The sequence below is a fragment of the Mixophyes fleayi genome, chromosome 11 (assembly GCF_038048845.1).
Source record: "Mixophyes fleayi isolate aMixFle1 chromosome 11, aMixFle1.hap1, whole genome shotgun sequence".
NCBI lineage: Eukaryota > Metazoa > Chordata > Amphibia > Anura > Limnodynastidae > Mixophyes > Mixophyes fleayi.
This window is the reverse complement of record NC_134412.1, coordinates 78,725,526-78,741,877: the sequence shown is the minus strand read 5'-3', so window position 1 is coordinate 78,741,877 and position 16,352 is coordinate 78,725,526.

The following is a 16,352-nucleotide window of genomic DNA, read 5'->3' as shown; positions in this document are numbered from 1 at the left end:
CCGGGAGATCCTGGGGAGGGGCTGAGGTGGGAGGGTGGGAAAGGGCATGGCAATATGCGTCATTTTGCCCTCCCGCGGCAAAATCATCATTTTGTTGCAGGGACGTGGCCAAAATGACACGATTCCCCACAAATCGCGTCATTTTGACACCCTATGGGCAGGATGCAGGAGACTTACCTGCTCTCCCAGGAGACCTACCCAGAATTTGGGAATCTCCCAGACAATCCGAGAGAGTGCTTATATGAATGTACTATAATAGAGTTAAGTACATTAACTGCATAAGTTTGTCATACTGCCTGTCTGTTGCAGTCAGTATCAACTGTGAGCAACTGTATATACATATATCATCTGTTACTATAAGTTCTGAAAATAATACCAACAAATTGGTTGTCTAGAAGCTTCTTGTCATGTAACATCTACTATAAATGCCGCGGACACCTATTACATATAGAGATGCTTAGGCTCGGTTCCCGATAACCGAACACACCCGAACTTAGCAGATCCGAGTGCCAAGTCGGCTTGGTACTTTTGCGCACCCTCGGAATTGAAAGCGAGGCAAACCGTCATCGCTACGTCGTTTGATCTTGGATCTCGCGAGTTTTGGATTCTATAAGTACCACCCTCCATGGGGATCCAGTGCCATTTCACAGAGGACACAGAAGGGGTAGCATAGTTATTGGCAGTCTCTAGTGCAGTTGGGCAGAGTTATAGGTAGAAAAGAAAGAGGAGGGGTAGCAGTGTTCTTCAAAGTCTCCAGTGATTCACATTCAGGAGAGCTCCACTGCTCCATTGCTAATTGACATTGCTGAAATACAAATAATAGGGCTGCCATTCTTGGTCTTTTAAATCTGCAGTCAAATTGTATGGTGTTATATAGGTAACACACAAAGAGGAGAGGTCCATTGCTCCATTTCTAATTGCCATTGCTGAAATACAAATAATAGGGCTGACAGTGTTGTTATTAATCTGCAGTCACTTTGTACTGTGTTATCAAAATGGATTCACACCAGTACACAGAAGACCAAGAGCACCAAGCAGTTGCTGGCACCAGTCATGATGATGGTAATCCCCTGCTAAAGCCTATGTTAAAGTGCATAGTGTTTTTAAGTCAGGGAAACAAAAATGTAAAAAAACACCTTTTACCTTGGTCAAGAAAAAAAGACCTGTAATCCAGGCAAAGTTTTCTGCAGAAAAAAATAAAATTGCCAACATGCCATTCTACACACGCAGAGGCAAGGAAAGAATGAGGCCTTCGCCTTTCTCTTTGAGTGCAAGTTCTGCAACTGTCACTGAGGCATCTTCTTCTAAGGTCAGTCATGACCAAGCAAGACCTTGTCATTCGGACTCCAAAAGTGGTGTCCAAATACTTTTACGTGTAAAAGCCAAACTGGAAGAAAACAGAAAGGCATTAGAGGAAAATGTATGTTCAGATTCAGAAATGACACAAATCCCCGAGGAGAGTCTATCCACGAGTGCTATGTGTTATCCTGACCTTTCTGATAGTGTACCCATAAAGAAGGCCCCTTTCAGCATTTCTGCAGATGTGTGCATAGACAGCACAAGTGTAGCCGGTGATACACAAATTGAAGATGCCGCTTTGGAATTGCAACAGGATGAAGGGTAGATTTGTGTAGCTGACGAGGGCGTTAATGAGGATGTTGATGAGGATTATGTTGTTTGTGTAAGTCCTGCCCCAGTGGAAGCAGTTCTTGCACGTGAAGAAGGCCATTGTCATGCCTGGGCATAAGACCAAAAAATCCACCTCTTATGTGTGGAATTATTTTTACCCAAATCCTGTCAACAGTTGTCTAGCCATTTGTAGCGTTTGTAAAGCCACAGTAATGTAAGCATGGATGTCTAATTAGACGTGTATATCTATTGCCTTCCACTTTGCTGCTGTTTCATTAGTATTGCACAAAGCGTTTGTAATCTGCACTTTACATCAAAGGTACCTAACTATATTATAATTTTTGGGGAATTGGGGCTGATTTGAAGCTCAGTGATGAACTGGCTTTTTGCTGTGAATAACAATGGCTCTTTTTAGTGCATTGTCAGGCAGCCTGGATTGGTCTGGGTCTGATAAAAGCAGGCATCCAGGTGGGGGGGGGGGGAATCAGTGCTCGTCACCATGTATTAGCTGTAGAATTACCACAGTTATCCAAGGAACGGGAGGACCGATAACTGATTTCATGATCCAAGGACAATTCCATCGTGCACCACTTTTCTTTTCTGCCACTGCTGTGTGACAATGTTTCTTAGATGTGCTATGAACTGCCGTGTGTATGTGTCAATGCTCAGTCGCTTAGCATCCAGCATTAGTGTTATTGAGGTTAATAATATTGTAGGGGTAAAAAAGCAAACTTACGTGATTTTAGCAAAAAAAAATAGGGATTTAAGAAAAAAAAAATAGGGATCCAAAACACGCAAGGGCGGTTTTGCCAAAACCAAAAACAAACTTAATCCAGATCCAAAACCAAAACCAGAACAAGGGGGTTAGTGAACATCTCTAATTACATTAACACAAGTGTCCTGATAATAGGTTTCTACTAATAAATCTAACAACCAGCAACCTAAATAGTCCAGGGACGGCCAACTTCTCGCAGCCGGGCACGCCTAACAGCGGGACACAATCCCCCGGCTTCCTGTTGCCGGTCTTCGCATGCATGTCCCGTTGCTTGTCAACGGAATTCTCATTTCCCCCATCGGCGGTCAGTGATGTCACTGACCGCTGATTCTAATATACCCATTGGGTGCCAGAGCATTGGGTCTATTTGGGATCCTACTCCAGAATTATTTTTCTTGTATATTTGATTCCCGGATTTGACCTTGGCTAGTTTTGACTACCCTTCTGGATCTTGATTCTGCTCTATTGATTTCCTGACTTGAACCCTGCTTTCCTGACCATTTTCATGGATTCTGAATTGGCTTCATTCTGACTCCCCGGTTCAACATTTGGCTTGTTCCTGACTTTCCCTTTGGTTTCTGATTTGGCCCCAGTTCGTCTTCTTGGTACCGACCTGGTTTGTCTGATCATTCTGTTCACCTACTACCCCACCAGTGACTGACATTGAGGGCCGCGACCTGCACGTCCCACGCTGCTAAGCCCATACTTCCTTGTGGGGGTCCCTGGAGATACCAGGGGCATTTTAGACTCCGCACCTCTTTTGCCCAATTACGCTAACTACTGGTAAGCAGCTACCATCAAGTTCATTGTGATCGTGACATGTTGTTTATTATGTTTTATTATTCTATAATGTATCTCCTGGATTCAAGTGAGGAGCCCATGGGGGAGAGTGGGCCCCTGGTGAAGAGTCCCTGGAATTTTTTTAGGCGGGAGATTTAAAAGATAAAACTCTCGCAGTTCACTGTCTGGCACCAGAGAGAAGAGGAGGCTGAGCACCCCTCTCCCTGGCAGCTCATGGACAGGGGGAGAGTACACTCCCCCCTGCCACTAGCAGCAATGTAAAAAGGTGTTAACTCCTCCAGGCTGATTCATGTGCAGGCTGCATAAACCAGCCTGGATTGGTTAAAGGGGCAGGAGACTGGATTACCTCCTGCCAGGTTATGTGTCAAAAATTGTATAAATAAAACCCTGCTTGACCATGTTTTGTATTATACCATCTGAGTTTCTGGAGTTCGCTAGTACCTCAAACTAGCATGTAACTGTCCTTGTAAGGACTACTTGAGCTAATAAAACATCACTGCTTCAAGATCCTGCTTTGACGCCTACTTACCAGTTGCAATTCCTGTGATCTATAGATTAGACCATTCTAAACCATTATCCACTGTCCTGAGGTTTGGACCCAGCATCTAGTACCAGCATCTAGTACCACTACCCTGCAGCTCTGGCCATTGTGAGAGACCATCCATACCATCCCTGAACTAAATGAAGAGGTTAGGTGTACCGGCCCAGGTGCCCAGCAAGGGGGTACACTAGCAATAAAGTTACCCAGAAGGTAGCGGTTTTAGAGGGAGCCTAGTGGTGGCAGCAGAACCCCTCCTACTGCGCTTAGATATAAATTGTTATAACAGAATATCCTATCATTAGACTATGTAATAGGATATAGTCTCGATTTATCAGTGATTGAATTACGTTTAATAAGGGTCCTTGATTACATTTTTATTTTATTGTGTTTGTGATGAATAAAAATGTATGTTATTTGATTACCACTATTGATTCAAGCTATAGTATTTTACATTATTATTTTCATTTTTACTTTAGTATAGTGATTTTTTTTTACTAGTATAAGCAAACAAAATTGTGAAAACAAAAGTGATGATATTGGGGCTTCTGTTATGCATCTATAGTCTAGATTAAAAAATTTTTCTTCAATATGCTTCATACAGTGTATATGGTCTTCAAAGGCACTTTGCAAAAGACCACCCAGTTGAAACATGTTAGGCCAACATACTGGTCTGCAGACAAGTAATTTTTTAGTGTGTATACTGTGTATTTTGAATGTTGTGGTACTTATAAGTATCTATTTACTGCACTGTGTCTAGTTGAACGTGAAACATCTACTGGCTCTAATTAAGGTTGCTGGGTTTTATAACCCTCATATTAATAACAGATTACTTTAATTTATATCATAATTGGCAGCACTGTCTCAGCAATGGTACACTAAATTGGTATGTTATATTTTCGTCACACTATTCATAACATACCAGTATTCTATTCCCATTTAAACTCTTATAACAAAGGCTGTTAACTCCATAATCCTCTAATTGTATTTATAAATTGCAGTGGGATCACTTTAATACAAACAAGCACGTTCCTGGCTGCAAACTAAATTACTTTAATAAATCTTCATAGTCAGACCTTAATATATAAAATTGATATAACCATTAAATATTTTTTTATTATATAAAAGTCAATGTTGTCTCAATTAGTTCACATGTACTTGAGCGAATATAATAAGTGTCCAACTTAGGGATATGTTTTTCTCCTTTCTTATGGCATCCAACTAAAATAAAATTAAATAATCGATAAAATCCGTATCCCATTAAACTCTTGAGAAAAAAAGAACAAAAGCATTTTTTTATACTTTTAAACAAGATTTTTTTCTCTGCTGTAACGCTACGTTTATATAAGAATAAAAAAAATAGATTATGGAAGACGGTTCTTTGGAAATAAATTGGGACTTGGACATTCAGTATTTAAAGGAACACAAAGTGGGCTTGGAACACATATTTCTTCGGATCTTCATGTCATTTCTGCACATATACACTGAAATATATGCATGCTCTAGGAGAGTGTTTATTCCTCTATAGTAACTATAGTATAGCATTAGGAGTATAGTATAATTAGGTAATCTGTACAGAAAAAGAGCAGGTGAATGGGTGAAGTTCAGACCAAAAAATAATCGGGAATGTTATAATCCAAGCTGAATAACTGTGCAGTGATTTGGTTTGCTGTGTAAACGTGTGTGAGTTTGGCGGTGTGAATGGTATAATACAGGGGTGGGCAAACCTGTCCTCAAGGGCCATATCCAGTTCATGTTTTTAGGATTTCTGTCTGTAGAAACAGGTGGGATAATTACTGACCCAGCCAAATAGATTAACTCAGCTGTACATGATTAAAGAAATCCTAAAAACATGAATTGGATATGGCCCTTGAGGACAGGTTTGCCCACCCCTGGTATAATATATGGTATATGGTATAATATATAAATAGATGGTAAAGTATAATAAATGATTAGAGATGTGCGTTGACCCTCGTGTTTCGGTTTTGGAACAGGTTTCGATTCTAAACTGCGTTCGTGTTTCAGCTTTGCTGCCGGTTTTGCCCAAAAAAATCACAAAAAGTTTTGGATCTGGATATAATTAAAACTTGTGAAAAATAGGTAAAATAATGTAATTTTCAGCAGTTTTTGCTCTTTTATTACTATTTATAACATTCATTTCCAGTTAATTTTACAATGAACTCTACACAACTGTCCCAGTTTTGGCCAAAGGTCTGCAGCAACCTGCTTAATGAGGGATTTTGTAATTTTGCCATCATTACATTAAAAATTCAATTAAAAAAATAATAAACTGCATAGTGTTGATATCTCCCTTTCATTACACCCAAACTTCCTTTGCAAGTTCAGACTTACTATTACTGTAATTGGATAAAGAAATAGCCACACAGACAACAATGTAAATTTGGCAAAAGTTCACAGTTTTTATTTAAACAAAAATGGTGGCAGAGAGAGCATTGCGAGTCCGCTAACAACTAATAGCACAACCAAACAGTGGAAGATTGCCATGACATCACTGGTCCCAAGATATAATCCTTTGCAATGTTACAGCTCTCTAGTAACTGTCATAAGTTTTTATAACTAGCAGGAGAGGTCTTTATCTATAACAGCCGCCTTTCCCATAGATTTGGATGCACTTACAGTTACTCAGATGCCCCCAGGACTTAACGTAGTAAAAGATTATGAGCATGAACCAATAGCACGGTGATAGGAGAAATGGGGCCAAGAGCACGCCCCCCAAGTCCACTCAGCAATAATTTAATTACAGCCGCACACCCCGGCTGTCTGTTTCTAGCCAGGACACAGTGGCAGTGTGAGGTGTCCCGGTTGCCCTGGCATCAGAGTAAGTACACCCCTTCTTGGGGACCACTTCTGCTGCAAGTCTCGGGCAGTACCCTTTACCCTGTGGTTGGACGAAGCTTCCCCGGGGGGTATAATCTTATTGCCCTCCCTCCCCATAAGGATAGGGCTGGTTTGATTCAGAAGGGCAGCATTACAGCATATAGCAGATAAGTAAAACAATGCTCTTGTCTGCTGATGAATGCTCTGTCCATCAAAAAATGTATTTTCTACATAGTCTTTGAAGTTTGTTTCTCAGCATCTTCATTTATTTATATAGTGGCAATGTAAGTAAAGCCCAGCTCTTGGCTACTGATGAATACTCTGGCAATGTATTATATTGTGTGCATAGTCTTTGAAGGTTTTCAGTATGGGTGCAGGCTGCCTTTGTCACTCAGCATCCTCATTTATTTACATAGTAACAGGAAACTAGGTAGCTCTTTACAATTGGGTATCTACTTGTCTAAATATCTACTGACGCCTCTGTACATCTAATGACCTGATTGTTACTGCCTCTTCACTCTCCATGATGCATGCTGTCTAATGTTTCAAATTTAGTGTGTGCATAGCATTTCAACATTTATATCTCTTGCACCTTACATTAAATTATTGTTGTTGTTTAATTTGTCCAATGGACTTGCTTCAGTCGGTGGCATAGCATATGACATTTTTTTTGCAGCTGCTGCAATGTTCTACATGTGGTCGCTGAATGTCGAAAAGCCCAGAAAAACCCTTCCACGCAAACACACTTTTTATTAAGGATCAGGCGCGGGCTGGCAGGTTGCAGCCCGGGGGGCGCACAGGTGTCTGCATCACATGACGCAGCCGCATCGCCTGACAAGTGATGCGGCCGACGGTAGTATTCGGCCAGTATTGCATCCACAGGGGGGAAAGCGGCCCGAACAGCCGTTAGACAGAGCGGACCCCTGCCCCCCAGGTCCAGCCCTCCCCTGTTAAGGATGTCATTGAATCAGTCTTTTAAAACTGACAAATACTGCAAAATAGAAAAGATTAGAATCTAATAATATATAGCCTTTTTCACTGCTGCTGAAATTCACACGCAAGCACCCATTATTTTTCAAAATTATTTTAGCTGTCACTGCCCCAAAAAAGATTACTTTCACTATAAATTTTTAAAACAAAATAAATCTATTAGTTTTTTTTTAATTATGCTGCTAATAGTCAGAGAGCAAAAGCACACTGTTTTCCTCCACTAAATAAATATAGTACTTAGTTTAGAATGATGGCTAACTCAGTATGTATATACTGTCTAGTACTATTATATATGCAATGCTTTAACGACAACCAGTAGCCACTAGTCCATGTAAAGTCTGTTAAAGATTGAAATTAAAATCAATTGGTCAGCAAACTATTCTAGCTGACAAGTCTCTACAGAACTGCTTTACAATAATGAGATGATTTTATAAATTTCTATGTCCCTTGTAGACCCTGATTATAAAAGGACCCGAATGTAATGGGAGCTGCGGTCTTTGACTTTGTTTTCTGGAAATTGCTGCAGTTGTTGGTCATCTGTGTTGGACTTCCTGATTCCTGGGCAGTCCACCTCCAGTTTAGTGGAAAATGAAGTGGCAGGAATATTTGTATGGGTACAATAGAAATTATTTAGTACAAAGCAACATAAATACCTACAGTGAAATAGCAATTGACCAGTGCAAAGTGATGTGCAGTCCTTGGCTTGCAGTGAATGATTGTGGGTGTACATTGAATTTTGAAATGTGTTAATTATAGCAGGGGTTGTCCTCAATTAAAAATTAGAGATCTACTATTAAACATGATTATGCAGTAATTAACAGATGTTATAATGTTAAATACAAATGTAAGTTGTTAAGATATGATAATTAAGTACATAACTATAAATAATTGGTTCTTATAACGTGTCCTATGTCCTTTTTTTACCACAAGGGCATTCTAATAGTCCCACCACTTCTTTGGTTCCACAGGAGATTTTCTAATTAATTCTGTGATTTTCTGTGGTTATGCTGAAGAGTATTTATTTTGTTTGTTTGGTGATTTGAATTGCTTCATTCTTACAGTCCTGCATGAGATGCGGTGGAAGAAGCCTTGATTTTGTTGAGGATAGCTGCTATTGTGTAGACTAGTTTGGATTTGATTTGGAATAGGTATTTAAGGTTTAAAGGTTTCATCTTTGAGAAGCATCAGCCAGTATTTGCTGAGTGAATAGGAGGTGGTATCAGGGGTCTGTAAAAGGCAGTGAGGTCAGAAACAGGTGGAATGGTCAGGGTTAGCAGCGAGTAGGGAGGTTTGACGTACAAGCCAAAGGTCAGGGCAATCAGAAACAGAAGCGAAATCCGTAAATAGGCAGAGGGTCACCACAGAGGTCTAAGAGAAGTTTAGTAGAGTATCCACAGGAATAACAAGGAAAGTCACAGTGCAAGTTAGTAACACATGCAGGACACAGGACTCTATAACTGACAGGGAGACTAAGCATTTCCTGCCTGGAAAAACACAGGGGGATCAGGGGATCAGGGGACAGGAGGAGACAGCATCATAATAAGCCTCAGGGGCTGCTTAATTGATTGGTGCAGCACTCCTTAATTACCACAGGAGGCTGTGTACAAAGGGAGTCACGTGTGCATCCACCTGTCTGCCAGATTTGCCAAGCGCTACTGGGCATCCATGGAGACAGCCAAGACGAGGGGACGGAAGTGATGTCCTGGCTGTCGGAGCGATAGCTGGGATACACTGAAATGGAGTAAGACAATCCACCGTCGGGGCGGCTCGTAACACAGTGCAGTTTCTTTTAAGTCTTTTGAATTGACCACATGGCAAGCTGTCTAACCAGATTTAATGATGATCACTATTGCCGGTGATGTAAATGAAGGGTTTGTGGTAGGTTTTAGTCTGGGCAGTTTTGATCTTTTCTTTGCTTGCATCACTAATGAATTCTAAGTTTAAATTGTTTGTGTTGATGTACTTAATTGGGTTTTGTACCATATTCCGATGATGGAAACGCCAACATTGGATACCCTGCCATGATGCCACAGTTTGATTTGCGATGTTAAGCTAATTTAAGAAGGCGTTGGCTGTACAATGTTCTTTACAAAACCTAGAACATTGTACAGCCAGCGCCACCTTAAATTAGCAACTCAGCATCGTGAATCCTACTGTGGCACTTGAAAGTGATGTCATTGTAGGCTGATCTTCATTCGTTTGAATTGTTTGATGCCTCTTTTTGAAGCTGTCACTATTACCACTCTGTCGGCAATTACACCTTTGGTCTCATCACGTCGGGGTATCCGATGTCAGCGTTTCCATCATCGGGATAATGACTACCACCGATTCAATTGACGTTGTCATTTGTTCCCTTACAGATGATGATAATGTTGTCAATATATTGATACCAGAGTATTATATCTAGGCTGTGTGGATTATTATTCAAAATTTTGTTCTCTTCCTATACTGCCATAAACATGCTATTCCTGGTATTCTATAGTAAAAGGAGTTGATGGTTTATGCAGAGCTATAGTGATTTAACATCACATCTTGTAAGTGTGAAAGTGTTTTAGTGTTTTGTTTATCATTCATAATAGACTCAACACTTGTGTGGCATCGTGTAAGTAACTGGTTTGATTTATGGCTAGTGGTTGTAGGAATTTGTCAATGTATACAGAAAGGTGAAAGAAGGAACCCAGAATATTATTGTGCTGTATGGGTGTATGGTTTGATGTTTGTGGATTTTGGTTAAGTAACAGAATAACAGCATTCTTGGGTTGTGGGTGAATAATTGGTTGTGTTCTTTATCTTTTCAAATTAAGTGGTTGGTATATTTCCTCTTCAGAGAGTAGTCTCATGGTTTCTTTTATAGTCAAACATGTCTAAGATGACAGTCCATTCTAGCTGCTAAGCTAAGGTTGAAAAGGTTCATCCTCTCGTTCATAGATTGATTCTGACTTTTTTTTTCCTCCATTGAGTTTTTTTTTGTACTGCTTATGTGCATAAGAATGTGTTTTTGTTATGGTGGTTCATATTTGTGGGCAGCTTGTTCTAATAGCTATTTCTTGTTACTATTCTGATTCGGCTTAATAAATTTGTCATTGTATGCTGATAATTCCTCATAATCTATGCTTTTATGTATTAGTATAGATGTATTTACTGTTTGTCAGTGAACTTTTTGCATTACAGAATCCTGCTGCTACATTTGTAGACTTTTATGTCTTCGTGAGTGGGTACTGCAATTTTTAGACTATTTGATTGTGTATAATAATGCTGTTCATAGCTTCTATTTATAATTTCTTGGATAAGTGGCTGTTTTCGATCTGCAAATTGCATGAGATATTTGACTATATTGTTTTTTTTATCGTATACATTAAATGTACAATTGTTTAAATCAAACAACTTTTCTTTTGTTTTGTTTTTTATGAACTTTTATAGCAGTCACACAGTGCCACCCACACAGGGGTATCAGAGTGTCACACAGTTAAACAGTGTACATAAAAGAAACAACTAAGTGCAAATATATTTAAGGGATAATATCTCATAGTTAGTAAATATTGAGTAAACCCTTTAGGATCACACATATTCTGCAGTGTTGGAGTTGCCCTCCAGGGAGAACAGACCACATGAGAATGATGAATTATGAGAATTTATTACAGGTGGTCCTAGGCGCCCCCCTAGGCAGTCTTTTCTATCAGGAACAATCCAACTCTCACAATTCCTCAGTAACAAATGGGGATTTCTGCCAGCAATACCAGATCTTCTCATATTTATCTAACTTGTTACGGCTCGTATACATGAATTTTTAGTGGCCGATTGTGTCATTGACCAGGTCGATCTATTCCCTAAGGGTCGGGCGCTCTCGTGCCATCCACTTCCTGACAATAATGACTTTATCCAGCATAAACAGAGTGGACAATAACTGTCAAATCAGTTTATGCATTCTACCGGCCAGGCCCAGGCCGGTAGAGGCCCATTATATATATTTCATTATACAGTCCGTAACTTCACCCCAGAATGTAGCCACCCTGGGGCAATCCCACAACAAATGCCAAAAGGTGCCCTGTTGGCTCCCACATTTAGGACAGGCCACCACCCAGTTTGGAGAGAGGAGCGGGAGTGAGGTAAGCCCTATCCAAGAGGAAAACCTGAATCTGTTTAAATCTTGCAGACGCAGTGACCTTAAAAGCAATCTCAAGGGCTCTACCCTAGTCCCTATCATCCAACACCCCCAGATCCGTCTCCCAGCCAGTAGGCAGCCTGGGGAGACCACCAGCACTAAGCCCCTCTAGTAGATATGAGTAAATTGAGGAGACAAGGTGGCGGGGTCCGAGGCCTAGCAGCAGAAGCCGGAAAGGATTATACACCAGCTGTGGAGAAGAATATCTGAATTGAAAAGTAAGGGGATGTCAAATTTGTAGGTATCTGTAAAAGTAAGTTCAAAGAATACCATGCGCTATCCTGAGTTGGTCAAAGGATCGGAGAGTCCCTCCTCATATAGCTGACCCAGATAGCAGACCCCAAACCTGCACCAAGCAGCCGCTCAATCCATAGGCATATCATCATCATCATAATCATTTATTTATATAGCGCCACTAATTCCGCAGCGCTGTACAGAGAACTCATTCACATCAGTCCCTGCCCCATTGGAGCTTACAGTCTAAATTCCCTACTATAGACACACACACACACACACACACACACACACACACACACACAGAGGGAGATAACAGACAGGGAGACAGAGAGACAGAGACTAGGGTCATTTTTTGATAGCAGCCAATTAACCTACCAGTATGTTTTTGGAGTGTGGGAGGAAACCGGAGCACCCGGAGGAAACCCACGCAAACACAGGGAGAACATACAAACTCCACACAGATACGGCCATGGTCGGGAATTGAACTCATGACCCCAGTGCTGTGAGGCAGAAGTGCTAACCACTGGGCCACTGTGCTGCCTAGGCATAGTAGTATAATCGGAGATTTGGGAGGGCAAGTCCACCCGTTTTCCTAGATCTGCACAAGGTGGTGAGCTTAACATGAGGCCTCTTGTCTGTTCACACCAAGGATGTGATGTAATGATCTATCTTATGAGAAACGGCTCCGGGAGCATAGACAGTCAACTGCTGCAGGACATACAATAATTTTGACTACACAAGCATCTTAATGAGGTTTATATGCCCCGTGACTGTGAGTGGCAGCTGCTTACAGGAATGCATCCTACCTTTCAAATAGTCAATTTGAGACTGAATATTATATTTGAGATATTGGGACACCCAAGTACTTAAATTTAGAAGTCCATTGCAGGGGGATATGGGAGACAGATAAGTCGGGCAGGGTCACAAGAGCGGAGATATATTAGTCTTATCCCAGTTAACCCGAAGTCCTGAGAATGACCCAAACGCAGTCACTACAGACAGGAGAGCTGACAAGGAGTGCTGAATGTCAGACAGGAACAATAACATTTCATCCGCATATAGCACAGAGTCCATGTATATGTGGGTGCGCGTAACATACAAGCCAATGGCTCAATGGCCAGTGCTTAGTCTTGGCAGTTTAACGGCTCTAAAATATGCCATCAGGCCAGAGTCAGTATAGGTCACCTTGGAAGAATACGTAGTGTTGAGATAATCATAGAAAACATCAGCTATCTCCAGAATCGAGGTTCTGATACATCCCGCAACATGCCTAATTCCCTCAACCACAGCAGCCGTCTGTTCAGATCTAGCCAAATATGCCAAAAACCTACCACATTTATCAGCCTCAAAGTACTGTACATGCTTAATAAAAAGAAGCCAACGCTTAGACTGGCCAAGAGATAATCCGACCACTCCCTCTGGGCAACAAGCCACCTAATTCAGCTTCTTCACGGGAGAAAACATAAGTGGTGACACTCCTTCTCCAGCTCCTCACCCCTTAGTCTGGACCCATGCTTATAGGAGTTGACTGCAATGATGCGGGATCCCTGCAGAAACGCATTTAAGGCATCCCATAGAGTGGGGGGGTCCTACTGAATGTTGAGTTTCGGCAAAGTACCCCTCCCACTGGGCCACCAAATCAGAACGGCCACCCAGTAATGTTAACCAGAAGGGGTTGAATTTTCAGAAAATGGGCCCCCTCAGGCAATGAGCATTAATAGTGAGAACCAGTGGGCAATGGTCCGATATCCCCCTAGACAAGAAGCTTGCATCCACTTATGTCGGCACCAATCGTCTAGCAATAAGGCCTAAATCTATCCTGGAAAATGCATGGTAAGAGACCAAGATGCAGCAAAATTGATACTCCTTTGCTGGTTTAAGGTGCCAAGTGTCTGCCAGCCTCATCTCATTCACCAATTGGGCAAACTTGTTTTTTCCACAGAAAGCAGACCCTCCAGATTCCCGCCACCTATCTAAACAATTGTCAAGTACCATATTAAAATCCCTTAGGCATATTAGCAGAGTGTCTGGGCTTAAAGACATAAAGTCACTACATTTTTTAAGAATGTCCCCATTGTAAGGAGGCAGAGTGTAAACTCCCAGGAGAGTCATTGGGACAGAATTAAAAGCATCTCTAACAAATAACCTGCTGGCTCAATGGGTCCGATTGAACAATGTCCAGCACAAACTTGCTTCAATTTCAGATGGGCAGGGATACACCCCGAGAGTTAGAAACATGGACTACAAGATATGCCCATCCCTCTCACGGCTATTTTAAGAGCTAACAGTTTACCACCCATCAAATGGGTTTCAGTAAGTCAGAGGCGGAAAGCATCCACCTCATATTTCTTGAGCTGGGACATAACCAAACACCTCTTAATTTTGTCGTTGAGGACCCGAACATTCCAGATTAAGCAACGGAGGGGTCCCTGTCCAGTTAGTTTAGCCACCATGTAATGATACCCAACACAGGGTCAGAGCAGTAGCCATCCCCAAGCACTACCAGAGCAAGGCCTGGAGAGCACCCAGCCATCCAACACCACTAGAATAGAGAATAAACTTTTGCAGCATAGATAAACATAATACGGCAGTGTGTGACATTACAATAAACAAAAACTCTTACATCCCCAAGCTATCCCTACCCCCAAACAAATCTCACTAACAACATTACCCCCCACCCCTTATACCACATCCCAACCACGGCATACCTGGATCTCAAACATACCAACTAGACAACTTCCACATTAGCACCCGGTGGGATACAGAATCTAGAAGAGAGTGACAAGAAGGAAGAAATGAGTGGATAAGAAGGGGAAAGCGATAGACCCTGGCAACATGCCCTCTCTGGTGCAGCATGCATTACAGTGGAATACATTTAAAGAAAAGAAATTACTGTTGCAACTCCGCCACACTGAACAACAATAGCACCCAGACACATTAGCATTGCAAATCAGTGTACTAGAAATCAGGATTATACAATACCACTGGAGTCCATATGGGCCATCATAAAAAATCAACAACAATTATAACCAAAAAGAAGTCTAGAACATCCAGCAACAGCAGAAATCCATGATGAATATGACGATCCAGCCAGTCAGCCGCAGTCTGCAGGGATTCACAAAAAGTGAGAGGTACCATCCGCCACCACCCACAGCTGAGACGGAAAGAACATAGCACACGGCAATTGTAAATGCCACAATCTTCTCTTGACCTGCAGGAATTGCACTCTGCTTTTTGCATATCAACGGAGAAGTCCGGAAACACAGCCACTCACCAATTCTGACACATCAATGGACCCTTGGTACAAGCCAGACGAAGTATAGTATCTCTGTCCCAGAAATGTAGGACCTTAGCGATGAATGTACGTGGGGGAGCCCCAGGCGGTGGCCTGACATTGGAAATGTGATGAGCTCTATTAAAGTAATTTTATTGTTTTCATATAAGCATTGCCCAATCAATTGTATGTGTTTCCAAAGCACAAATTGATTTATTTTAGCAGATGTAAATAGTCAACAATTCAATACATTATTATATTATGATAAAGTACAGTACAGCCAATACCAATAGATAAATACATACCAATGCTATCGCATGCGCTCGCTGCGCACCCACGGGACCCGGTGGACAGTATATCTGTTAGAATACTGTGTCAGAGTTGACTGAGGGCCAGGGGGTGTGCAGCTATCATTATATACAGTACAGTGTTACACAGTGAACAATAGAGATGACGTAGATTGTTTCTATAGGTCCAGACGTTGGGTGGGTCCAGGGTAAGCAGGTCATAGGCTGATTCAATCTAAGGAATCCAAAGGTGGGGGTCGTCTCTCCAGGGGGTCTGCTCCTTTCATAGCCAGCATCATGCAAAAGGTTTATTCCCTAATATCAATAACTAAAGTATGCAATGTGCGATCCCTTCGCCGACTGCACCGGACAGCTGCTGATGAATAGGGTTACAGTATGATACCAGACATGCCACCTTTCCCACAACCTGAACCACATATATATCACCGAAGTGTACGTATAATCATTATATATATATATATATATATACTACTAATAAACCAAATATTATCTGCACAAAAATTACAGTGTAACGAAATCAATATGGATATGAATTATATAAATAACTAAATGTTGTAATGCGAGTGTGTGCATGCGTATTTCACCGTGCGATCGCACCACGCCACGTGTTACGTGGCGTACGGATCGCAATTGCACGGCAAAACAATATTAAACCAATATACTTTCGTTCATCCAATTATACGACTTTGACAGCTCTCTCAGCAATAGTAAACTGTGGCTGTGTCATGCAATCTTTAAGGAAAGTTTCCGGCCAGTATCCTTCAGCACCCTCCGGGAGACCCACAAAATGAACAATATTC